General features: G+C 40.2%; 1 protein-coding gene across 19 annotated transcripts in view; it reads left to right on the top strand.

The window, feature by feature from the left end:
* nfasca (neurofascin homolog (chicken) a) overlaps positions 1 to 27,536 on the top strand; it is a 240,939-nt gene that overhangs the window by 74,786 nt on the left and 138,617 nt on the right. For 18 of the 19 annotated variants that reach the window (XR_009826484.1, XR_009826486.1, XR_009826485.1 and 15 more), the window contains exon 1: positions 4,585 to 4,853. The gene's annotated coding sequence lies outside the window, so the exon portion shown is untranslated. Of the gene's footprint in view, positions 1 to 4,305; positions 4,369 to 4,584; positions 4,854 to 27,536 lie in introns of those variants that run through there. The other variant, XM_062049733.1, reaches the window with a different exon arrangement.

Raw genomic sequence — 27,536 nt, 5'->3', positions numbered from 1 at the left:
CCTCCAGCTATCATGTTGTCCTCATTTTTCCCTTGATTCTTCATGTGTTTAACCATTTGTGTGTGTTGTCTTGGCCTTTGTCTGTGTGTGTGTGTGTGTGTGTGTGTGTGTGTGTGTGTGTGTGTGTGTGTGTGTGTGTGTGTGTGTGTGTGTGTGTGTGTGTGTGTGTCTTAAGGCAAGGCAGAAGGTGGATGAGGACATGCTTTTGTTGTGAGGACGTATGATTAAATGCAGGCTCATTTGCATGCTCAGTTTGAGGATTATTGACTGTTGGAGACTGAGGGAAGCTGAAAGGGTTGTCTGAGGTCACAAGGTCATGCTTCTGCTCGCAATGGTACCTTTCACATTTGAATCCATACGGTATTAACTCCTGTTACCTGGGAATTGACACCGGAACCAGTTTCTGTGTGTGTCTTCAATTGTGTTGATAAATGTTTTAAAAATCTTTTTTTTTTAAATTGAACACTAAAATGTGCTGTGAAGTTATCTTGTTTTCTTACACTTCTGTGTTTCAATGCAAGTACTGTACTGTACTGTATTATAGAGCAGACTTTGTATGCAGTTGCAATTCCAAGACGTTAGATAGGAGTAGTGCAGTGTTTTTCAACCACTGTGTGCCGCGGCACACTAGTGTGCCGTGAGATATTGTCTGGTGTGCCGTGGGAAATGATGCAACTTCACTTAATTTATCCCAAAAATATTTTTTGCAAATCAATAATTATAATATATATATATATATATATATATATATTGCTGTGTAAAACTCGGCAGGGTAACCACGTAATACTCCATGTCAGTAGGTGGCAGCATTGCTTTGTAAAAGTCGGAATGTGTCGGGTGAGACGAGGATGGTTTGTTGTGATCCCGATATGCAGACCATAGTGGGAGGCAGTGTGAAGGTAAAAAAGGTATGTAATGCTTAAACCCAAAATGAACGAAAGGGAAAGGAAAAGGCTATGCAAAACGAAAGTCAAACTGAACTGGCAAAGTAAACAGAGACAGAATGCTGGACGACAGCAAAAACTTACGGCGTCCACAAAGTACATCCGTACGTGACATGACAATCAACAATGTCCACACAAAGAAGGATAGCAACCAGTGACGTGCAGTCAGGGGAGGCAGGTGATGCGGGGCCTCACGTGCCATCATGGAAAGAAAAAAAATGTAAAAAGAAAAAAATGTATTAAATTGTTATATGTATCCAGTGATTATACTATAAAGTTATTTTCCATTTAACTTCACCAGTTTTAGATTATTTTTATTCAAAATCGCTGAATGTTCACATTTGCCGTTCAAATACTGAGAAGAGACTTGCAGTGAGTCACCAGCCAGTTGAGCCTCACCATGGATTGCGCAATGACTCGGCTAACTGCTGGCCTGCTGTGCAGTGAGACCGTATTGCTATATGAATTATATTATACATTTCCATAGTTTAGTTCGCTGAGGTATATAATGTACAGTGTATTTTGTCAACAACTGTATGTGTGTAACGTATTTCTTGTGCTGAGCAATCATAAAACGGCTGCGAAGACACACTGGCTGAGGCTCGCAGTAATGCCGCCTCATGGTGGTAGAGGGCGCTAGTGATCCCAGGGATCATTTTTGCGACTACTCGGCTGCAGAATAAGTGACAACAAGCAGCAACAGTTAGCGATCGTTTATTTTTTCCTCTCGCCTGGAATTTTACCATGGAGGATTACATATCTAAAATAAAACAGTGTCCTAAACTGGACTTTCAATCGAAGCAGGAGGTAATACTTAAAGGAAGATCTCCATCGAGACAGGGAGACTTTTAAAACTGAAGAAAGTTAAGGAAGACTTCTATAAACAAGTTATCGATGCTTTTGTTCAGAAGGAGCGGTGCATGGACTTCATTTATAAGTAAAGGTAAGACCATAATAACGTTTTTTTTTATTAAATGTGCTTTTTTGTGTGCTACAGTTTGTATGTGTAAAGTTAAAGTTAAGTTAAAATACCAATGATTGTCACACAAACACTAGGTGTAATGAAATTACTTGTGGTTGTTGTGGTGGCATGATACCATTTCCATGATCACTAGTGGTAATGATGTGGCTATGTATTTGTGTAGTGTGCATATGTATGTATATATCTATAATGTATGTACAGTATATACAAGTTCATTAAGTTTGTACATTGAGTGAATAGGTAGTTCTAGCTCAGAGTAATTTATGATTTAAAGAAAAGGGGTGGGATTAAATAAGTGTAAACTTCTTCTCACTCCTTTTCAAATATGTTTTTGTTTTTTATTCCCCATTGTTTTCATTTTGTTATAATGGCTGTTAAGGCTATAGCACTGTATTGGATCAGGCTTGCTCTTGTTTTTATGCATATTTGAAATAAAAATATATCAATCAATCAATCAAAAATGTGTCCTCTGCATTTGACCCATCCCCTTGTTCACCTCCTGGGAGGTGAGGGGAGCAGTGGGCAGCAGCGGCGCCGCGCCCGGGAATCATTTTTGGTGATTTAACCCCCAATTCCAACCCTTGATGCTGAGTGCCAAGCAGGGAAGAATGCTGGTATGAGCTTTTAAACATAACCCGTTAACTGCTGCCAATCAAATGGTGAATAAGATACTCTTTAGGGTTCATATGTTTGTAAATCTGACTGTGATGAAGTCAGTGCCTCACCAGCCATGAACCTCACCGCACGTCACTGATAGCAACAACGTAAATAGCCTTGCTTGCTAACACAAAACAGGTGCGCGGTATAGCGCTCAAAGGAAGACATGAAGCTGCTATAGGAAAACACCGACAAAACAGGAAGGGCCACCAAAATAACAGTGCAAGACAAGAAATAAAGCACTACACACAGGAAGACACCAACACACTCAAAATAAGGCACAATGACCTGGTGGAGTCAAATTGTTTAACGTTTTCTGCTGGTGGTGTGCCTCCGGATTTTTTTTATGACAAAAATGTGCCTTGCCTCAAAAAAGGTTGAAAAACACTGCAGTAGTGCATGGACTACTTTGTGGCGTTGTCGTCAGGAAGTAGTCTTGTAAGCCAGTCTTGTCTTTTGTTGAGTCTTACTAAGTGTGTATACTGTAAGTATTGTACTTGTTACACACCAGCTGTTTGACGTGCATCTTAGCTGTAGTTTTCATTACAACATTTGGAGGTGTTAAAATTCGCCATGTAAAATCACTAATGCTAATTGGTAGCATGTATATTGTAAATCCAGCCTTGAGCTAGCGCAATTTGAAAAGTGGAACCTTATTGTACTATTGAGTGCCATCTCTTTGCTTTGTTGGCATGGAGACGTGTAACATTACTTTAAAGGCAGTCCGGCTGCGTCCGCTCTGAGTGCTTATTCCCCAGCTAAGTTTGTCTGCAACCGTATCAATATATGGAACTGTTTGGTGTTATTCGAGGCGGTACCCGATATGATGGATTTCATTCATTCTACATCATTCTGGTCAGGGTTACAGTTGAGCTGGAGCCTATCCCAGATTAGTTTAATTGAGAGGTAGGTTACACACAATAAAAAAAAAAAAGACAATTCTCATTTTACAGTCAGCTGAAAAAGACCACAGATTGCTCCTTTTTGCACACACACACACACACACTTTCGCGCGCACACACACACGTACACACACTCTCGCGCGCACACACACGTGTGGGTGCACCCTAATTTTCCGTGACTGACCTTCCTTCAAGCCATGTTGCATCCATGAGAAATCACAGATAGCCTCCAGCTGTACCACAAACATGGTGTCCATACGTATGTATGTGTTTTTTTTACTGTGTGTTTTTGTTTTTACTGTGGGTTTGCGTATTTATTTCTGTGTGTGTCTGTGTGTGTTTATTTATGTGGGTGTGTGTATTTTTTCTACACGTGTGTCTCTGTCTGTTTCTTTGTGTGCGTGTCTCTTTGTGTGTCTGTGTTTGTTTCTGCCTGTGTGTGTCTGAGTGTTACTGTGTGTGTTTCTTTGTGTGTCTGTGTGTGTTTGTTTCAGTGTGTGTGTTTGTATCTCTCCGTGTGTGTCTTCAGTATGTTTGAGTTTTGAGTGAGCATGTCCTGATTGCATGCATGAGAAGTTGTGTATTTGTGTGTGTGTTTTGCATGACTAATTTCATGCCTACTGTGTGTTGAAGTTTTTAGGTCACATGATCACATCAGGAATGCATTGTTGTCATGATGTGTAAAATGTTCATGCAGCATAATAACAAATCACACAAAAAAACAATGTGCTCCTTTTATTATCTCAGCACATTTTCCAAACGATAAAGCATACTTTCATCATACTTTCATCAAAATAATTTGTTATGTATTTTTATGCAGATGACCTTTCCTGTTTTTAATGAGGACTCCCTGCTCTGCCTGTGAGACGTCTGTAGATGACATGTAAGTCACTTCTCATTTACTTATTAATTTTACTTTCATAAATGTACTTTTTTTTGGTCAAGGATTAGGATGGAGGCGGATTCCTGCAAAAAAAAAAGAAAGTTTATAATAAAAGTGTAAAAACGTGTGAAGCAGAGGCTCATGCATAATTCATGAGGTGGGAGGGGTCAAGGTGAGGGGGCGGTGACAGATGGAGAGTGTGAGAGGAGAGCACACATCCTGAGAGGCAGTGAGCGCTCAGAGAAAGGACGAGAGGAACAGACAGATTGTTGGGCTGAAGATCATTGAACGCCATGGATAGCAAATAGGAACAGAGTCAACATTTTACACGTCTAGCCTGCAGCCATTGATGCTGTCAATGATTGACAGCTGCTACTCTTTGTTGTTGTTGTCAGACTGTTTGTTGTCGCTTGTCTTGGATGCTGAAGGATTGATAGGATTGGAATTACGCTTCTGTCTGCCATCCTCAAGACTTGCATTGAGAGGTAATACTGAGTGTGTGTGTGTGTCTTAACTGTGCTTCACACCGATGTAATTGTTTTGTATCATAATCAAATGATTCTTTGAGCTTTGTACGTATTATTCTTGATATATTAATAGTGTTTTTTAGCACCGATATTTTAAATTCATTTTTGTTGGTCAATGTTCACAAATCTATTTTAGGCTTTCTACAATTTCTATGAATTTTGAGGCTGTTTGAATGATGATAAATTGGTCACACACACAAACATGCGCACGGACACACTCACACACACACACACATGCACACGCACACACACACACGCACACACACACACGCAATGTTCCAGTCCAATTAGCTGTCTGTCGCTTATGATTGGAAAAGCATTGATTATGTTTGTTACTTACAATAATATTGATATTCCTTCTTCTTTTAATTTGATTTGTTTATTAGTTATTGGTGTCTATAATGCATGTACACTCTGCTTGATTTACAGCTCATATTACCATGTTACTATATATATATATATATATATATGGTAACACTTTAGTATGGGGAACATATTCACCATTAATTAGTTGTTTATTAAAGTAACAAATACTTAATTTAGAGTTATTTAGACACTAGGGGAACATATAAGGGTTAGGGTTAGGGTTACTAATAGGCAATAATTCTGAGGTTATTGAGGGAAGACTCTTAGTTAATGGCTTACTGGTTGTATAATAAGGCCATGCAGAATAAGGCATTAATTATTACTTAATAATGACTAATTAAGAGCCAATATGTTACTAATTTTCATGTTAATAAGAAACTAATTACTGGTGAATATGTGTTCCCCATACTAAAGTGTTACCATATTTATATATATATACATATATATATATATATATATATATATATATATATATATATATATATATATATATATATATATATATATATATATATATATATATATATATATATATATATATATATATATATATGGTTGATCTAGATTATGCAAGCAAGTAATTTACCACAATTAATCGAAATTAATCACAATTGAAAAGTGTGATTAATCTGATTTAAAAAAAAATACTTTGACACTTTAACTTATGTCATTATTTATCAAAAAGTATTCACATTAATCATTTCTAAATGCAGATTAATCACCCAATTCATGTCAAAGTATCGGGGTATTTTTTTAAGGTCATTCAGATTATGCAAGCAAGTAAATAACCACAATTAATTGTAATTAATCACAATTCAAAAGTGTGATTAACCTGATTTAAAAAAATAAAAATGTTGAGATTTGAACTCTTGCAATTAATCACAAATAAAATGTGTGCATTAATCATGTGTCAATGCAGAGTAATCACCCAATCTGTGGTAAAATCGCGGGGTCTTTTTTTAAGTTGATTTCAAATATGCAAGCAAGTAATTTATCTGCTGTTTGGTGCCTGATAGTGGCGGTCTGCTCCCTGTGTGATCAGTGTCAGAGCTGGTCCGCATAAGTCGGACCCGTTTCAAGTGAAGGTTGGACTCCGCCAGGGCTGCCCTGTGTCACCGGTTCTGTTCATAACTTTTATGGACAGAATTTCTAGGCGCAGTTAGGGTGTTGAGGGGATCAGGTTTGGTGGCTGCAGGATTAAGTCTCTGCTTTTTGCAGATGATGTGGTCCTTCTGGCTTCATCTGACCATGATCTTCAGCTCTCACTAGATCGGTTGAGTGTGATCAGCACTTCAAAGTCCGAGTCCATTGTTCTCTCCCGGAAAAGGGTGGAGTACCATCTCCAGGTTGGGGAGGAGATCTTGCACCAAGTGGAGGAGTTCAAGTACCTCGGAATCTTGTTCATGAGTGAGGGAAGAGTGTATCGTGAGGTCGACAGGCGGATCGGTGCGGCGTCTGCATTGTTTGGACCCAGTATCGATCCATCGTTGTGAAAAAGGAGCTGAGCCGGAAGGCAAAGCTCTCAATTTACTGTACAATCCAGGTTCCCATCATCACCTATGGTCATGAGCTTTGGGTTAGGACCAAAAAGATAAGATCACAGAGTACAAGCGGCCGACATTAGTCTCATCCGACAGGTGGCAGGGCTCTCCCTTACAGATAGGGTGAGAAGCTCTCTCATTCGGGAGGAAGTCAGAGTAAAGTCGCTGCTCCTCCATATCGAGAAGAGCCAGATTAGGCGGTTTGGGCATCTGGTCAGGATGCCACCCGAACGCTTACCTGGTAGGAGGCCACGGGGAAGACCCAGGACATGTTGGAGAACTTTGTCTCCCAGCTGGCCTGGGAACGACTCAGGATCCACTGGGAGGAGCTGGAAAAAGTGGCTGGGGAGAGGGAAGTCTGGGCTTCTCTGCTTAGGCTGCTGCCCCCGTGACCTGGAGATGGATGGAAAGTAATTAGTCACAATTCAAAAGTGTCAATAATCTCATGTAAAAACATAAATACGCTTCAACTCATTTGATTACTCCCAAAAAATTGAACGCATTAATCATGTATTAATGCAGATTAATCACCTAATTTATATTGAGCGCACATGCTCTTTTAACCTAACTGTGGATGTTACCCCAAAGGCGGCCTGGTTGTTATGCGGTCAGTGATCAGGCCAATGAATACGTCAGTGCAAAGATGAGTGACCCAGATGCTACTTGAGGTAAATCTGTTTGCAAGATAAATGGAACACGTTCGTTCAAAGTAAAACATTTGAAACATCTCTCGGTTTGACATTCTGGCAATAAAAATGCATTTGAGCCCAAACATTGGGGTCTTTTCTTAAATTAATTTAAATAAGGCAAGCAAGTGATTTACTGCAATTAATGTTGGTTAATTGCAGTGAAATTAATCTGATTTAAAAAAAAAATGGTTTGACAGCACAAATATATATTGTTTTGAAAAGCACACACAAATTTGATCTGCTTTCAGGGCTTTGCAAACGTTGTTCTGGTCCTATTTGTGTTAATGCTGAAGTCAGCGTATTGTGGATCAGTCATGAACTGTTGGTTGTTAAAGTGACCACATGTCCTGTACAAGAGGGGTCATGGTTACGCAAATGATACGCTTTTTTTTTTTTTTAAATTAGTTTATTGACCCTTTGCTGAGTGTCCTGATAGGAAAGGAAGTATAATAATCATGGAGTAACTTATATTGCTGTAACAATAACACTGATATTACAGCAAGTCTACTATCATGTATGATATATTGGAATAAAAAAGCTATGTTTGTGTTGATAGCTGCTTGTGCTGATATGTTTATGGAATAATGGAAGATGTAGCACACGTGTATGCTTGTGATAGAAACACGTATATACATAAAAGCACAACACAGTCATGGGATTCACTTGTGGCTTGGTGTCCTCATCAATAGATATTTAAATACAAGCATGTTCAATCCATTCTTCACGTTTCTGGCGAGGCAAAGTACAAACTTGTTTGGTGAACTGTGGACTGATTTGGAAATGTTTGAAGAGCGAGGAGAGACGTGTGTGTTCAGACGGGATGCCCATGAGCCAAGCACTTAACCTACATTTGTGCCAAAGCTTCTGTCAGTGCCTGAAAGACTTGAGGATACAACCGTCTGCTTCAGCAAGACATGATATCAAAGATAAGCAAGCAGTGATAACCTAGGTGTAACACCATGGAACGGTCAACTCTCTTATATTTGTGCAGTATTCACATGCAGTATTATTATGTAGTATTCAGATGCAGTATTCATATGCAGTATTATTATACTAAATAATATATTGCGAGAATCGATTTGTTTAAAAAATCCAGGGCTGCACGATTTAGAGAAAAAACTTAATTGTGATTATCCTCTCCAAAATTGCGATTGCGATTCAATTTGCAATTTTTATATTTTATACATAAAAATGCATAGAACTGCAAAAAATAATGAGTGAAGGAAGACATATTACTTTTAGGCTATCTCTACACTAAGCCGGATAACAGCTTAAACAAATAATTACCGTAATTTCCGGACTATAAGCTGCACCTGACTATAAGCCGCACCAGCTAAATTTAGGGGAAAATACAGATTGCTCCATATATAAGCCGCACCCGACTATAAGCCGCAGGGTTTTGATGTGTAATTACCGTAGTATATAGGGGTTCCTGCTACCACGGAGGGGATTGTTGGGACAGAGATGACTGTTTGGGAACGCAAAGCGTCCCATTTATTAACAATAAATCTTTCAATCAATCAATCAAACTTTCACATCTTTGACATGGCGAACAGCATTCGTGCAGAGTACAAATAATACAACGGTGCAAAGTAATACAAAGTGCTCGCCTGTACGTTATCAAAATAACCAGCCTACCGGTATATGAAAAGTCAGTCTTTAATCATTGTGTCATCGTCTTCCTCCTGCGTACTAAAACCACCGAAATCCTCTTCGTCGGTGTCGGAGAAGAACAGGCCGTAAATAAGCCGCACCGTTGTATAAGCCGCAGGGACCAGAACGAGGGGAAAAAGTAGCGGCTTATAGTCCGGAAATTACGGTACTTAGCCTAAGCCACGTTTCAGCCACACTAAATCAGCGTTTAAGGTCCCCCTCCTCTGACAATTTTTTACACGGGTAAGTGCGCCGTCTATTTCTTGAATCTCCGGCTCTTATCTTTGTATGGACTCATTGATTGTTTACAAACTGAGTTCGGAGAGGAAGTGACGCCAGAAAGATGAAGGTGAGTCATGCAGACATGCCCGTGTGGAAATCACACATGAATACCTTAAGAGAAGCAAACGCGCGATTGCAGCTATTTCGGATACAACATATCTCAGACGGCAACATAGACGGTTGGCAGCCTGGTGGGATATGTTTGTCAACGAGTGTGTTGTGCCAGCTGAACGGCAAGAGATGTGATTCTACTTAGTGAAAAACTTTGTCCATCTGTCGAAGGGGAGACAACGACAGACTATGAAAAACAGCGAATACATTTGGATTAGCAAAGCAGACTATTACTAGTTATTGTCCGCGATGTATGTCGAGCGATTACTCAACGTCTAGTTTTGTACCCCATAACTATTGTGAAGCCATGAAGTGGTTGCGAATTCGCAATATATATATATATATATATATATATATATATATATATATATATATATATATATATATATATATATATATATATATACAGTATATACAAACCCTGTTTCCATATGAGTTGGGAAAATTGTGTTAGATTTAAATATAAATGGAATACAATGATTTGCAAGTCCTTTTCAACCCATATTCAATTGAATGCACTACGAATAAACTTTTTTTTTTTTTTGCAAATAATAATTAACTTAGAATTTCATGGCTGCAACACGTGCCAAAGTAGTTGGGAAAGGGCATGTTCACCACTGTGTTACATGGCCTTTCCTTTTAACAACACTCAGTAAACGTTTGGGAACTGAGGAGGCACATTTTTTAAGCTTCTCAGGTGGAATTCTTTCCCATTCTTGCTTGATGTACAGCTTAAGTTGTTCAACAGTCTGGGGGTCTCTGTTGTGGTATTTTAGGCTTCATAATGCGCCACACATTTTCAATGGGAGACAGGTCTAGACTACAGGCAGGCCAGTCTAGTACCCGCACTCTTTTACTATGAAGCCACGTTGATGTAACACGTGGCTTGGCATTGTCTTGCTGAAATAAGCAGGGGCGTCCATGGTAACGTTGCTTGGATGGCAACATATGTTGCTCCAAAACCTGTATGTACCTTTCAGCATTAATGGCGCCTTCACAGATGTGTAAGTTACCCATGTCTTGGGCACTAATACACCCCCATACCATCACACATGCTGGCTCTTCAACTATGCGCCTATAACAATCCGGATGGTTCTTTTCCTCTTTGGTCCGGAGGACACGACGTCCAAAGTTTCCAAAAACAATTTGAAATGTGGACTCATCAGACCACAGAACACTTTTCCACTTTGTATCAGTCCATCTTAGATGAGCTCAGGCCCAGCGAAGCCGACGGCGTTTCTGGGTGTTGTTGATAAACGGTTTTCGCCTTGCATAGGAGAGTTTTAACTTGCACTTACAGATGTAGCGACCAACTGTAGTTACTGACAGTGGGTTTCTGAAGTGTTCCTGAGCCCATGTGGTGATATCCTTTACACACTGGTGTCGCTTGTTGATGCAGTACAGCCTGAGGGATCGAAGGTCACTGGCTTAGCTGCTTACTTGCAGTGATTTCTCCAGATTCTCTGAACCCTTTGATGATATTACGGACCGTAGATGGTGAAATCCCTAAATTCCTTGCAATAGCTGGTTGAGAAAGGTTTTTCTTAAACTGTTCAACAATTTGCTCACGCATTTGTTGACAAAGTGGTGACCCTCGCCCCATCCTTGTTTGTGAATGACTGAGCATTTCATGGAATCTACTTGTATACCCAATCATGGCACCCACCTGTTCCCAATTTGCCTGTTCACCTGTGGGATGTTCCAAATAAGTGTTTGATGAGCATTCCTCAACTTTATCAGTATTTATTGCCACCTTTCCCAACTACTTTGTCACGTGTTGCCGGCATCAAATTCTAAAGTTAATGATTATTTGCAGAGGTGTGGACTCGAGTCACATGACTTGGACTCGAGTCAGACTCGAGTCATGAATTTGATGACTTTAGACTCGACTTGACAAAATGTAAAGAGACTTGCAACTCGACTTGGACTTTAACATCAATGACTTGTGACTTCACTTGGACTTGAGCCTTTTGACTTGACATGACTTGCTACTTTCCCCAAAATCCAAAGCTTAAAAAGTTATTTGGGAGCGCTCCGTATTTTTCATTTTCTTCGTCTGTGTCTATCAGCGTGTTGTTCCTGTCAGCTGGTGTGCTGTCAGTACAATAGCCAATCAAATTCGATCTACGTTGTTTTCATCACACAGCATTCATCCAATCAAATTGCAGGAGAACCAATGAAGAGAAGTTGTCAAACAACGCAGCAGTGAGAAACAATGATGCCAAAGTTGGTTTCGTTCGGGTATAAAAACTACGACTTGGTCAACAAAAAACGAATTGCCGTAAGCAAATCACGCAGTTCGAATATTACAGACGGAGACGCAACAACTTCCAACTTCGTTCGACATTTGAAGGTGCACAAATTTGGGTAAGTTTTGAATGTAAGATAACGTTTATTGGCTAAGTAACGTGACTTTTATATGCTGTGTAGTTAAATCAGTGAGGCTGCAAACTCACTGCTAACGTTATAACCATAGACATCTTATAAGTAGACGCAGCATCGAACGCTACTGGCGCAGACGAGATGCGGGGCCGCCATCTTGGAGTGGTGATCCGCTCCACTCAGTGCAATTCATTTGGCAGGAGCAATGAACTGTCAGCGCATTTAATTCATCTTACGTCACTGAATACCACTGATTTTCACGCGCGTTTTTGTCATACGTGTAGCTATGATAACGGACACATGTTTTGGCGTGTTTTGTTATTCATAGTTTGCTTAACAGTGGTATAATATTCTTATACGCTATAAGTGACCAGACGTCCGAGATCAAAACTGGGAATAAGTAAAGGGGGACAAAAACGGTCAGCTATTTTTAAATTGAAGAAACAATATGATTAGGTTATATATACATGCGTATATCCTACATAAACAATGTATGAATACATTAGATATATATCTTAGGACCTATAGACTACCTCTGTTGCTGCAGCAGCAGAGTTTATTCTGTCTTGACACTTTGTATTGATATTTTGTATTACATTCTTCCCTTAAATGATAATGTTTACAGTGATTGTTTTATATGTATTTTTTATGTATGTCGCTTTGGATAAAAGTGTCTGCCAAATACTTAAATATAAACATATATAAACACCTGAAAGTCTTTATATCAGCTAAAACCACCAATCTGTTTCACTGGATTCAGAATAAAACCAAATGCTGTTTTACCCAACAATGTTAGTATTTGAATATTGTTACTTGAAGACTTATTCCTGGTTACAATTATACTGTTAAGAAAGTATTGTCTTACATTTTGCCTAAAATGAGAACACATCATAATCAGTGGCGGCTGGTGAATTTTGTTTTAGGTGGGGCTGAAAGTTTGTAAACCAAACCTCTGTAGGGGCGTCATCCTCCCCCAGAAGATTTATTTGTGATTTTCACATACAAATATTGAAGATCTTTGCTCCTTCTCAACTCTGTGGTAATATTATTTTCATAAAATACAACCAATAGTACGTTAATTTTAAATCTTACTTGTGAAAAGTAATCCCCCGATTCCTATTTTCAACAGTCCGCTCATTTGAGCAGGAAAACGCTGAACACCATCTTTGTTTTCTACCTGTCAACTGTCAGTTTAGGCTGCTCGCCGGCTCCTCATCACCACTTCAAGATGGCGGCCAAATTGATCGCGTCACAGCAACCAATGCTGCGTCTACTTATAAGATGTCTATGGTTATAACGTTATTGCAAACACGGCAATATGTTGCGTCCACTGCAGTTCGCTACCTTATTCATACTTTTTGTCAAGTGATTTTTTTTAAGCAGGGTTGCATGAGGTACCTACACTAACGTTACGTTAGTCAATGTATCACACACAGTAACGTAACGTTAGACGGCGGTCAGCAGCACCGCATATTTTAGCCACCTACAAAAAGACAAACATAGTCAAATAAAGGTCAGTTAAAATGTATACTATATTAAGAATATGTGTACATATTGCATAGGGCTCTGACATCTAAAAAGTACAACTCTGTTCATTGTTTTGTTCATGTATTTGTTATGTTTTTTATGTGTACGCACACATAAACACACATACAGTATGAGATGAGATCAATGAGATAAGGTAAGAACAGGATAGAAACTGCTGTGGAACTAGTTACAATGCAATATGCCATGGAAATACAATGTTAGCACTTTTGTACAAATAAGTACAGTTGCACTTGTTTTTTCAAATGTGTTTATTCTGTAAAGGAATGAGTTAAATGTTTAAAATGACTGGTTAATAGTGCTATTATGAAGTGCAATGTCAGCACTATTTTTCCTGCAATTTCAAATGCACTTGTTTTAATAAATAAATACAGCGTTTTAAAAGCATACACAATCTGTGTAAATATATTAATATATATTATTAATATATATAATATATATAATATATTAGTCTGTGGTTAAAAGGACTTGAAAGGACTCGAAACTCAAAATGCAGGACTTGGGACTTGACTTGAGACTTTCCAGTCTTGACTTTGGACTTGACTCGGGACTTGCCTGTCTTGACTCGGGACTTGACTCGAGACTTGAGGGCAAAGACTTGAGACTTACTTGTGACTTGCAAAGCAATGACTTGGTCCCACCTCTGATTATTTGCAAAAAAAAAAAAAAAGTTTATCAGTTTGAACATCAAATATGTTGTCTTCGTAGCATATTCAACTGAATAAGGGTTTAAAATTATTTGCAAATCATTGTATTCCGTTTAGATTTACATCTAACACAATTTATATATATATATAGTGTGTGATTAACCCAAATATATACAGTGTGATTATGTGTAGCGATTATATGAGAAGAGTGTTACCAGGTGGTGTTGAAGGTGCATGTTGAGATCGCTGCGGGAGTCCAGAAAGGGCAAGGCAGACTCGTAGGTCCAGGGACAGGCTGGAGGTTAGGGGCTGGAGCGAAGTGTCGTAGTCCAAGGACAGGCGTGACGTCGAGATCCAGGAAGGCAGCAGAGAGTCCAGAGAGAATCCAGGGAGACGAGACACACATCTCGAAACCAGGGGGATGACGAAGGGCTGCTGGATGACATCACAGGACAAGACATAATGAGCACAACGGAGCGGAAACAAAGAGCGAGGAAGCACATGAGCAAGGAAACGAGAGACATGTAAGGCTTACTGTACAGGTACAAGTAGCTATGTTCTGCCACAGGAATGCAGGACGCGCTGGCTTATGAAGGCAGGATTCTCATCAGCGTCAGGTGTGTTGATTGCAGAATGATTGGAGGCGCCCATGGGCGTGTCCCGAGGCGTGCTCAGCAGAGCGCAGAGCGGAGTGAGAGGCGGCAGGTGTTTGAACCATAACACGTACTACACCATGTAACTGCAGAACTCAACGATATGCAATTTTAACCTCGTTCTCTGTCTTCGACAAATTCACTCAAGTGCGTTACACTTGCGTGCGTAAACTTCCACTCAGTCTTTTGAGTGCGCAAGTGCATTACACGAGAAGTACGTTAAAATGCAGTACTCTGTCAGTACCTGGATAATGTGCTCAAAACATCCTAAATGTTGAGTGTGGCTAGTGGAAAGTGAGGGACTAACTTGAAATACATATAATAATAGTGGATCCGATTTTTTTATGGCGCTTTTGTAGACACTAAGCGCTTTACAGTTAGAACTGAAAACCCATCTTTCATTAAGTCCACATTCACACATTGTTGGTGGTAAGCTACATTTGTAGCCACAGCTGCCCTGGGGCAGATTTACACCGTAGGCTGCCAGTTTGCGCTGACCACCACCAAACGTTCATTCACATTCAAACACCAGTGTGAGCTGCCCTGGGCCAATGATTGTGAAGTGTCTTGCCCAAGGACACAACGGCAGTGACTAGGATGGCGCAAGCTGTATTCGTATAAGGAGTCTTCAAGTTTCTGGACGGCCGCTCTAGCTTCTGAGCCACGCCGCACGAAAAATTGTGGCTAAGGAGCAACACATTGAAATGAAACTTAGCAAAAATAATAAAAATATGACTAAGAAATAGAAGGAAGAACAATAAATAATAAGAATAGAAAGAAGAAGGAAAATAAATGAAAGTTGGAGAAGGATAATGAAGAAAAATAAGTAGAAAGAAGAAAAAAGAAGGCGGAAGAAGGAGAAAAAAGAAGAAGAAGAAGCAGAAAGAAGAAGGTGAAAGAACAATAAGAAAAACAAAGAGAAAAAAGAAGAAGAAAGGAGAAGAAAGCAGAAGAAAAAGAAGTAGAAGAACAAAGAAGAAGGACATATAGGAAGGAAGAAGGAAGAAAGCACAAAGAAGAAAAAGGACAACGAAAAAGGAGAAAGAAAAAAAAAAGAAGGCGGAAGAAGAAGAACGAAAATAAATGAAAGTTGGAGAAGGATAATGAAGAAATATAAGAAGGAGAAAGAAGAAAAAAGAAGGCGGAAAAAGGAGAAGAAAACAGAAGGAGAAGAAAGAAGAAGAAGAAACAGAAGGAAGAAGGTGAAAGAAGAAGAAGAAAGAGAAAAAAAAGAAGAAAGGAGAAGAAAGCAGTAGAAAAAGAAGAAGAAGAACAAAGAAGAAGAAGGACATGTAGGAAGGAAGAAGGAAGAAAGGACAAAGAAGAAAATGACAAAGAAGGAGAAAGAAGAAAAAAGAAGGTGGAAGAAGCAGAAGGAAACAAAAGAAGAAGAAGAAGCAGAAGGAAGAAAATGAAAGAAGAATAAGAAAAAGAAAGAGAAAAAAGAAGAGGAAAGAAGAAGAAAGCAGAAGAAAAAGAAGGAGAAGAACAAAGAAGAGGGAAAAGAAGAACATATAGGAAGGGAAAAGAAAGAAAGGACAAAGAAGAAAAAGGACAAGGAAAAAGAAGGAGAAAGAAGAAGAAGGAAGACAAGGTTCAGTGCCTTGCTCAAGGACAGTAGTCGAGAATAGTCAGGATCCTCAGACTAGGATGTCCAACTAGTGATTCCAGAATGTGAAAACCTTACAGTATGAGCCTCAGGCGCCTCATATGAACGAAGCGAACAGTGGAAAACAGACGCTTGTTTGACAAAAACATTCATGTCATGATGGACAAAATGTCCTTTCATTGCAGACATAATGTCTTTAGTGTGAGGAAGGAAGTGGACAAGACGGAAACATCCTGTTTGACTAAATTGAATTTGGTCTTGGAATAATGACGCAACTGTACGTGTTGGATGTAAGGCTGCAAGGCACACCAGCCAATGGCTAATGACTTCAATCACCACGGTAACCTCAAGGCAGATGGAGCCATGCCCAGACCAGGACTGGAAGACACACACTCACACACATTTTTTATCTATTATTCATTCGCCAATCATTTGTGGTTGCTTTTTCAGCCTTGAACAAAATTTTATGTGAACATAATTTTTTTTTTTTTAACTCCTCTCTTGTAGATTTTTTGTCAATTTTTAAAAAACATTTGTTTATTGAAATCTTTTGGCAGACAGTTAACAGAAATACTGTACAATACAAATCAATTGTTCTTTTTCCCCCACTGCCCAAAAAACAAAAACAAAAAAAACAGTCAAATAAATTCAAGCAAACATTGATACAAAGCCACAGACAACAACAACTGTGTGGCCTTAACATGGTCCAGCAATACACAAAAGGCTCATCAATCAACCACAATTCAACCACGTCTCAGTCGGGGCCAAACTGGAGATAGTGTCCTTTACATATTTTAGGAAACCAACCTATACTTCCCGAAACTCCACGGAACAACCATTCAATGTCAGCCTAAAGTAGTGAATGCTACAAGAATATTTTTGGGTTTGCTAAAGGAAATGTGCACTAATAAGAATACCTGTTGTTCATTCCTGCTTTGGAGTTGTGTTTTCCGATTGTTTGAAGGTCATTGAACTGGTGACTGGATGAGCGTGATGTAGACCAGGAAGGGTTGGAAATTTTGTTTTATTGTTTGTTTTATGAAAGTGTTTGTTGATCGACTACCTCCTGGTCATCCTTTAAGCATCCAGGCAAAAGCTACGATATTTTATACCCGCACAAAAACCACACAATCCAAGAGATTCGTAACTTCTGTCGGGATGTCGATAGACAATGAAAATATCTGGGAGTTATCTGGAAAATGAGCAAAATAGTGAGCGCGATCCATTTTGCGTGTTTGTCTTCATGTTATATGCAGATTATAAAAATGTCCACAATACCGGACGGAAGAGATGCATATATAATAATTTAGTTCTCAAAATGTGATTTATCAAGACTGAAGCTGCTTTGAAGCCACTGTCACTGGATCTATATTTTGCACGTTTGGAAGGTGCGCGCAAACTGGCAAAGTAACGCACAATCGGCTGAGAGAATGGAGGGGATTGCGCTGCAATGGCAGACAACCGAGAAGGAAAATCCTCCACCCATGTGCTTGTCAACATATTTGGACATTCAGACATAAAAATGTTAAACATATCGCCTATTCAGCGATGCAATTTTATATCTGCTTGATGACTTAATGGGCTGTAAATTCAGTTGATTCTTTTTGGTCTGCTGTTTTTTTTTTTAAGGTGCTAGTTTTTTCAATAGGAGATATATTAGTATAATATCTGTTTGTAGGTACAGTACAGGCCAAACGTTTGGACAAACCTTCTCATTTCAATGGGTTTTCTTTATTTTCATGACTATTTACATTGTAGATTGTCACTGAAGGCATCAAAACTATGACACCTGTGAAGTGAAAACTCTTGAAGCTCATCGAGAGAATGCCAAGAGTGTGCAAAACAGTAATCAGAGCATAGGGTGGCTATTTTGTAGTAACTAGAATATAAAACATGTTTTCAGTTATTTCACTTTTTTTTTTAAAGTACATAACTCCACATGTGTTCATTCATAGTGTTGATGCCTTCATTGACGATCTACAATGTAAATAGTCATGAAAATAAATAAAACACATTGAATGAGAAGGTGTGTCCAAACTTTTGGCTTGTACTGTATATTAATAATATATCCCCTTTGAAAATAACTTATTGCAACATGCATTTTTTTTTAATGCATTTGGATGCAGCACGCCATCAGTGCACCGTCAAGCACCTTCCAGAGCACAACCCAAAGATAGGTTCTGTTGTCTAGATTGTGATTCTATTTTGCCAAGAAAAGGTGGTACACATTATATTTGTGTGCCGCATCATGTTCATTATTATGTGCAGTAAATGAGTGTCTCCATGGTGACAGCGAGTAGTACACACAAAACCCTCATTTAAGTAAAACTGTCTGCACCACTTTTGTACTTCTTATCAATTGTACATGCAGTTTTAGGAGATCACCTGCATCACACCCACGAATAGTAAACGCAATGTTTTACTTTGTACACACTATTTAGTACTTGTTATTTTGATGTTAGTAGATCAGGCCCTTAGTTTTTTCTTGCTCTAAATTTTTACAACACAAATGTGCTAAATGCGTACACCAACACAATAAGTTAAACAAAGAAAAAAAGAAAAAAACATATGACCCGAATTAGATTTTAAGGTAAAAAACTGACCACTCAGTCATCAGAATTTCATGTTTTTGTTTTTTATTTTACAGTCCATCACTGTAAATGAAAAAAACGCTAACACTGTTACTTTTACGGCAACATTTTGGTGAATGGTTTGTCAGTTTTTTACCCTAAATTCTATGGTTGTTTTTACATCACTGTTATGTTTACAGTAAATGTCTCTTAACTGAGTTGCCAGTTTTTATTTTACCATAAATGTATGGTCGTCTTTACAGTGTTATTGTAAATTGAAACCGGTACTACAGTAAAATTTTGGCGACTGACCTGCCAGTTTTTTTTACCGTAAATCTGCGGTCGTTGTTTTTACAGTGCATTACTGTAAATGGAAAAAGCGGTATAATTATTTTTGCTGTTAAATTTTGGCGACTGAGCTGCTAGTTGTTTTGTTTTTTTTACCATATATTATACAGTCATTGTTTATATAACGTACATTACTGTAAATGGAAAAATTGTACCACTGTTATTATTACAGTAAAATTCTGGTGACTAAGATGAATTTTTTTTTACTGTAGATTCTATAGTTGTTTTTATGGTGCATTACTGTAAATGGAAATGTAAATCGAAGACCTCAATGAGAAATAAAAACTATGGACCCAGATTTCCCTCGCCCGGACGCGGGTCACCGGGGCCCCCCTCTGGAGCCAGGCCCGGAGGTGGGGCACGATGGCGAGCGCCTGGTGGCCGGGCCTGTCCCCATGGGGCCCGGCCGGGCACAGCCCGAAGAGGCAACGTGGGTTCCCCCTCCAATGGGCTCACCACCCATAGCAGGGGTCATAGAGGTCGGGTGCGATGTGAGCTGGGCGGAAGCCGAAGCCAGGGCACTTGGCGGTCCGATGCTCGGCTACAGAAGCTAGCTCTTGGGACGTGGAACGTCACCTCGCTGGGGGGGAAGGAGCCTGAGCTAGTGCGCGAGGTGGAGAAGTTCCGACTAGACATAGTCGGACTCACTTCGACGCACAGCAAGGGCTCTGGAACCAGTTCTCTCGAGAGGGGCTGGACTCTCTTCTACTCTGGCGTTCCTGGCAGTGAGAGGCGACGGTCTGGGGTGGCAATTCTTGTTGCCCCCTGGCTCAGAGCCTGCATGTTGGAGTTCAACCCGGTGGACGAGAGGGTAGCTTCCCTCCGCCTTCTGGTGGGGGAACGGGTCCTGACTGTGGTTTGCGCTTACGCGCCAAACCGCAGCTCAGAGTACCTACCCTTTTTGGATTCACTCGAGGGAGTACTTGAGAGTGCTCCCCCGGGTGATTCCCTCGTTCTACTGGGGGACTTCAACGCTCATGTTGGCAGCGACAGTGAAACCTGGAGAGGCGTGATTGGGAAGAATGGCTGCCCGGATCTGAACCCGAGCAGTGTTTTGTTATTGGACTTTTGTGCCCGTCACAGATTGTCCATAACGAACACCATGTTCAAACATAAGGGTGTCTATATGTGCACTTGGCACCAGGACACCCTAGGCCGCAGTTCCATGATCGACTTTGTAGTTGTGTCGTCGGATTTGCGGCCTCATGTTTTGGACACTCGGGTGAAGAGAGGGGCGGAGCTTTCTACCGATCACCACCTGGTGGTGAGTTGGCTGCGATGGTGGGGGAGGATGCCGGACAGACCTGGCAGGCCCAAACGCATTGTGAGGGTTTGCTGGGAACGTCTGGCAGAGTCTCCTGTCAGAGAGAGTTTCAATTCCCACCTCCGGAAGAACTTTGAACATGGCACGAGGGAGGTGCTGGACATTGAGTCCGAATGGACCATGTTCCGCACCTCTATTGTCGAGGCGTCTGATTGGAGCTGTGGCCGCAAGGTAGTTGGTGCCTGTCGTGGCGGTAATCCTAGAACCCGTTGGTGGACACCGGTGGTGAGGGATGCCGTCAAGCTGAAGAAGGAGTCCTATCGGGTTCTTTTGGCTCATAGGACTCTTGAGGCAGCGGACAGGTACCGACAGGCCAAGCGGTGTGCGGCTTCGGCGGTCGCGAAGGCAAAAACTCGGACATGGGAGGAGTTCGGGGAAGCCATGGAAAACGACTTCCGGACGGCTTCGAAGCGATTCTGGACCACCATCCGCCGCCTCAGGAAGGGGAAGCAGTGCAGTATCAACACCGTGTACGGTGAGGATGGTGTTCTGCTGACCTCGACTGCGGCTTTTGTGGATCGGTGGAGGGAATACTTCGAAGACCTCCTCAATCCCACCAACACGTCTTCCTATGAGGAAGCAGTGCCTGGGGAATCTGTGGTGGGCTCTCCTATTTCTGGGGCTGAGGTTGCTGAGGTAGTTAAAAAGCTCCTCGGTGGCAAGGCCCCGGGGGTGGATGAGAACCGCCCGGAGTTCCTTAAGGCTCTGGATGCTGTGGGGCTGTCTTGGTTGACAAGACTCTGCAGCATCGCGTGGACATCGGGGGCGGTACCTCTGGATTGGCAGACCGGGGTGGTGGTTCCTCTCTTTAAGAAGGGGAACCGGAGGGTGTGTTCTAACTATCGTGGGATCACACTCCTCAGCCTTCCCGGTAAGGTCTATACAGGTGTGCTGGAGAGGAGGCTACGCCGGATAGTCGAACCTCGGATTCAGGAGGAACAGTGTGGTTTTCTCTCTCCCATCCGGGGGAGCTCAAAGTAAAGCCGCTGCTCCTCCACATCGAGAGGAGCCAGATGAGGTGGTTCGGGCATCTGGTCAGGATGCCACCCGAACGCCTCCCTAGGGAGGTGTTTAGGGCACGTCCGACCGGTAGGAGGCCACGGGGAAGACCCAGGACACGTTGGGAAGACTATGTCTCCCGGCTGGCCTGGGAACGCCTCGGGATCCCCCGGGAGGAGCTGGACGAAGTGGCTGGGGAGAGGGAAGTCTGGGCTTCCCTGCTTAAGCTGCTGCCCCCGCGACCCGACCTCGGATAAGCGGAAGAAGATGGATGGATGGATGGATACTGTAAATGGAAAAATTGTACCACTTTTATTTTTATGGTAAAATAAAATAAAATTGTCCGTTAAACACTTTTAACATACATTTTTTTTACCATACTGTTTTTTTAATGCATGGACTCCAAATTGACTAAGGTCAATCGAAGGTTAGGATTTTCTTCATAAACAGTTCCATCCCTAACACACACACACACACACACACACACACACACACACACACACGCACGCACGCATGCACACACACACACACACACACACACACACACACACACACACACACACACACACACACACACACACACACACACACACACACACACACACACACACACACACACACACACACACACATTTTTGTATTTGTCACCTCCTTGGGACCGCCGAAAAATGCCTTCCTTTTTAGGACCACCCTTTCTAGATATATAAAGATTTGTATTTACAACATTAATAATATATACATACTATGCAAATATAAAAAAGCTTGTTGTGAAAAATGAGTTGGAATTTCACAATAAAAACTTTGAATTTTAGCAGTATTATAATAAAAGTCGTAATTTTACTCAACGCAAGTCAATTTTACAAGAAAAACTGAACACTTGTGCAATATTGTGATAAAAGTTGGAATTTTACTCAATAACAGTCGTAATTTTACAAGAAAAGCTTAACATTTTGGCATTTTTATGAAAGGAGTCGTAATTTTACTCAACAAAAGTCACAATTTTATAAGAAAACTTAAATTTTTTTTCAATATTATAATAATCATCCGAATTTTACTTGGCAAAATTGTGTTAAAAGTCATAATTGTACTTAAAAAATGTCACTATTTTACAAGAACAACAAAGAAATTGACAATATTGTGATAAAAGTCAGAATTTTATATGACAAATGTCACCATTTTGCATTAAAAAGTAATCATTTTACATAATTTTTGTAAATATTTTTTTACAAGAAAATATTGCAATATTACCGAAACAGAAAGAATATGTGAAATTATTTCCAATTTTATAAGAAAAAAGTCGACACATTGTGAGACAAAGACTGCTTTTAGTGATGTTTTGTTGTTGTTGTTGATTTTTTTGTTTGTAATTGGTTTTTAACCTTCATTATTTAATTTCAAGTTATTACAGTATGTTTCTATATACACATTTGAAAAATCCCTCCTTTTTGGGACCACCCTAAATTTGATGGATTTCACCACTAGGGGTGCAGATGAAACATTCTCTATTAGATGCAATGGTTTTCCGTATTGGGACCATGATTTGGGTCTGAACTTGTTCACCGGTCCTCATATGGAAGGTACTTTTCCTTGTTGATGTCTCAAGAAGGGTAGAAATACAAGAACACGCACACACATACACACACACACACACACGATAATAGCTAAAAGACCCCCGGTCTCACACCCTCTAACTCCCCAATGATGTTCTGCCTTTCAGCCACCCCCAACTGCCCCCGACCCCCACTTCCTCCATATCGCCCTCCTTTCAATCTCTCCTCACTTTCATCCTTCCATCCTTCCATCCCCGGTGGCACTGTTGCTAGGGAGCCCTGCTGACTCGGGGTGTTTTTCATTGGCCAGTATAGAGTGTAGGTGCACGAAGGGGGGGTGCAGCTGAAAAAGGAACGATATGGAGGGGATCTTTGATGGGGGGGGGCACCCAGATGTGCTAATGAGGATGTATGCTGACCCACTTTGTAGTACATGAGCACACTGTATGGCTACATTGATGCAGCAATTGGAAATATTGAGCAATAGTATGTAATTAACGGTAGCAGGAGGGTCAAGGATGTAAAATAAATGAAGATTGTTTGGCGTCAATGTAAGATATTAGAAAATACATGGAAGACGGTAGAAATATATATTTGTATTCATGTCTTCTGGACACACTTAAGATGTAATTATTGTGTATTATTCTCAATTTGCAGTATGGTTCATCTGACATGCATTTTGATCAATTAATGGATTAGTTTGAATCCTGACAGCAAGCTAATATTGTGCAGTTATTATTATACAGTATGTCGATAGGGATCCTTTCAAGGTTTATGTAAAGAAAAATAATATTACTGCTAATGGAAAGTATTGGCTGTTGCAGGTGGGCGTGGCTTCCGCTGTCAGCCTGAAGGCATTGCTAAACGCTCTCTTTGTTTGACATGAATATGTTATGACAAAGGTGAAGGGGATGATTTATTTACAGGGATTTCAGCGTTAGCGTGAGGTTTTTTTAATTTTTTTTTTATTTGAGTATTTTCAGGAGTGTTTTTTTGTGTCCATGAAGGAAACAAAGAAACCATCATGTACACGTCTGAGAAGGAATCAAAGCACAAAATGACTGGTTATGATTTATTTACAGCGGAACGGTCATAGTGTCTGAAATATTGGTGCCTGTTATGATTTTCTTTATGTTCTCATTTGTGTTATTAGTCCTAAATGTTACATTTGAACTAATTATGAATGAGAAGCATCATTCCCAGACATCAATAACAATATCATGATGTTTTTCAGAGTCATTATTTGAATGTATGTTATGAAATCAGTTGTAAACCTGCTTCAGTATTTAAAAAAATGTAATCCCCTGCAATCTCTCTTTGTTTAGTTTTTTCTTTCTTTACCCCATTGCCTTGTCCTCCCCCTCTCTGTTCATCTGCGTGTTTGAGACGCTGATGGCGTGAAAGTGTTGGGGGGTAAATAACAGATCGGGGTCTCCTCGCCTCTTAGAATTCTGGCTTGGAGGTTATGAGCCAATACTGTCAGATTTTTTATTATATTTAATGCTGCTGTTGTGCCGTCTGCTTGGCTTGCTCAATGATCAAATCATGGCTTAGAGTATATATTATTTTTCAGCAATAATATCATGTCATACATACATTATATATATGTATATGTAGGTATGTATATATATATACATACCTACATATACATACGTATATTAGGGCTGTCAAATTTTACAATGTAAATAGTCATTAAAATAAAGAAAACGCATTAAAATTAGGTGTTTCCAAACTTTTGGCCTGTACTGTATGTATATATATATATATATATATATATATATATATATATATATATATATATATATATATATATATATATATATATATATATATATATATATATATATATATATATATATATATATATATATATATATATATATGAATATATATATATATATATATATATATATATATATATGAATACTTAAATACTTGAATTTCACTGTGTTCATTTATTTGACAAACAAAATAACAGTCCACAGTAACAAAGTAAAGTAACAAATTAAATAGCTGTCCACAGTACCCGTGCAAATGGTGGATGGCGGTTATAGTTTAGTAAACAAAATAAAAAAATACAAAAAAAGCCAAACATTGCATAGATTAGCTATCAGTTTATGCAATGTAATTCTAGAAATAAAAGTAATCATCAAAAGGAAATTAAAACTGCCTATACAGCAGCAGATATAGGTAACTACATAGATATAGAACACATATTTCCTCTTCTTACTCACCATGTCTACGACATGATGTCCCTTCTGCTGAGAATGGTGGCCCCAGTAGACTTTCGGGAGAGGCACTGAAATTCGGGACTCTCCCGAAAAGGTTGGCAACCCGTAAACATAGTTTGAATGGAACAAAAATGTGATTTTACTCAACAGAACAACAACAATTCAAAAATATCATCCATTTAAAAAAAATTTTTAAATGTCAATGACTACATCTCCTTTGCGACGGGCACATGCACGTCTGTGCGAGTGTAAGAGAAGCCAGTCAACTTCAAGAATAGTGCTAGCGATCCGGAGACTGCCCTTACTTTTAGTTCAGTAGTCAACGCACTTGCCTTTCCCATTGGCGACCTGGGTTCGAGCCCTGCTTGGAGGCGTAGGAAAAAACAAAGCGGCGAATAGTACACAATCGCCACATGAAGCAGAGCTGTCTGTGATTGGCAGCCATTAACACCATTCATTGCATTCCGCCATCAAGTTGGGGACCCCTGATAGGGTGGGGGCCCCTGGGCTTCAGCCCAGGTAAGCCCATGCATTAAGTGGGCCCTGCCTGATGGGGATATTATGTAACATCTTATAAGTAATAAATAAATGCCTGTAGTGGCTGTCATGACTGTCACAAGTAGTGGAAATGTATTACACATGAGTACAGCTGCGGCCCACATGGACCACAGCTGAGAAACAGATATTTTTTGGCAGCCCTTTAGGCGGCCCAACAATGGGCCCTGGCCCTATGGTTAAGAAACGCTGCTATATGGACGAGAATATCTCTCGAGAAATGTATAACCCAATAATGATATAGAGCACGATACAGTGTTTTTTTCTTAAAATTCTATATAAACACACATCCCAATTTCGCGGATCTTTTTTCATTTTATTTATAAAACACATATTTTATATATAAAAACTAGGCCTGGTCCATCAGCAGGACTAGCTTCATTTGTGCTGACAATTCTACCTGAAGTGCAGTCACTATTTGCTGAGATGCTCTCAGATCCACCAAGCATTGCTGTTATTTGAGCCTTCTACTCTGTTTTTCCATGTGGTCTCAGCTCTGGGTGCATTCTTGTCATCCTGCCATCCTACTGAGAGAACACTTTGTACAGTTCATTTAAGAACTTTTTGTTTATTCTCCTGACTTCTATTTCTTTTGACTACTTTTGGGTTGGCTGCCAATCCTCAGTTCCATAACGGCACCGGTGCCAAGGTAAGCAATAATAATAATGAAACGTAGCCATCAGTGCCTGAGTTTGCTCTTAAATGAATGCTGATTCAGCAACTTTTTACAAGTGTTTGACGGGAATATTATGTAACATCTTGTAAGCAGTGTTGGGACTAACGCGTTACAAAGTAACGCGTTACTGTAATGCGGGGGGGGGGGGGGGGCTCCCATACCGTAGTCGAGGGGCGCAGGGGAGACGTTCTGTACTAACAACCTTCACTTTACCCGGAAGTGGGTCTTTACAGCTGAGGGTGAATGACGAGGCCGGCGGTTTGTTGCAACTTTGTGACTTTATTGCATACTTGCCAACCCTCCCGTTTTTAGCGGGAGAATCCCGGTATTCAGCGCCTCTCCCGACAACCTCCCGGCAGAGATTTTCTCCCGACAAACTCCCGGTATTCAGCAGGAGCTGGAGGCCACGCCCCCTCCAGCTCAATGCGGACCTGAGACTGAGTGGGGACAGCCTGTTCTCACGTCCGCTTTCCCACAATATAAACAGCTTGCCTGCCCAATGACGTCATAACATCTAGGGCTTTTAGAGAGTAGAGTGCACAACTGCGCACACAACAAGGAGACGAAGCAGAAGAACGAGGAAATTACAGACATGGCGACGCCGTCGACGAGCAAGATGAAGAAATACGCTTGCAAGTTCCAAAACGAATGGAAACAAGAATTTCAGTTCATCCAGGACAGTTCGAAGGGGAAGGTGTATGTTGCCTGTAAATATGTAGAACAGACTTCTCCATTGAACACGGTGGCCGAAATGATATACTCATCATGAACGGAGAAGTTAAACAGGACAATACTGCCATCTAATGGATAGCCACCGGAACACTGAAATTCAAGTATTTCTTTTATCTAAATAAAATAACTAAATATATATATATATATATATATATAGCTTCACTGAAAGTCAAGTATT

This window comes from Entelurus aequoreus, linkage group LG01 (genome assembly GCF_033978785.1).
Source record: "Entelurus aequoreus isolate RoL-2023_Sb linkage group LG01, RoL_Eaeq_v1.1, whole genome shotgun sequence".
Taxonomy (NCBI): Eukaryota; Metazoa; Chordata; class Actinopteri; order Syngnathiformes; family Syngnathidae; genus Entelurus; species Entelurus aequoreus.
This window is presented reverse-complemented; position numbering and strand designations above follow the sequence as displayed.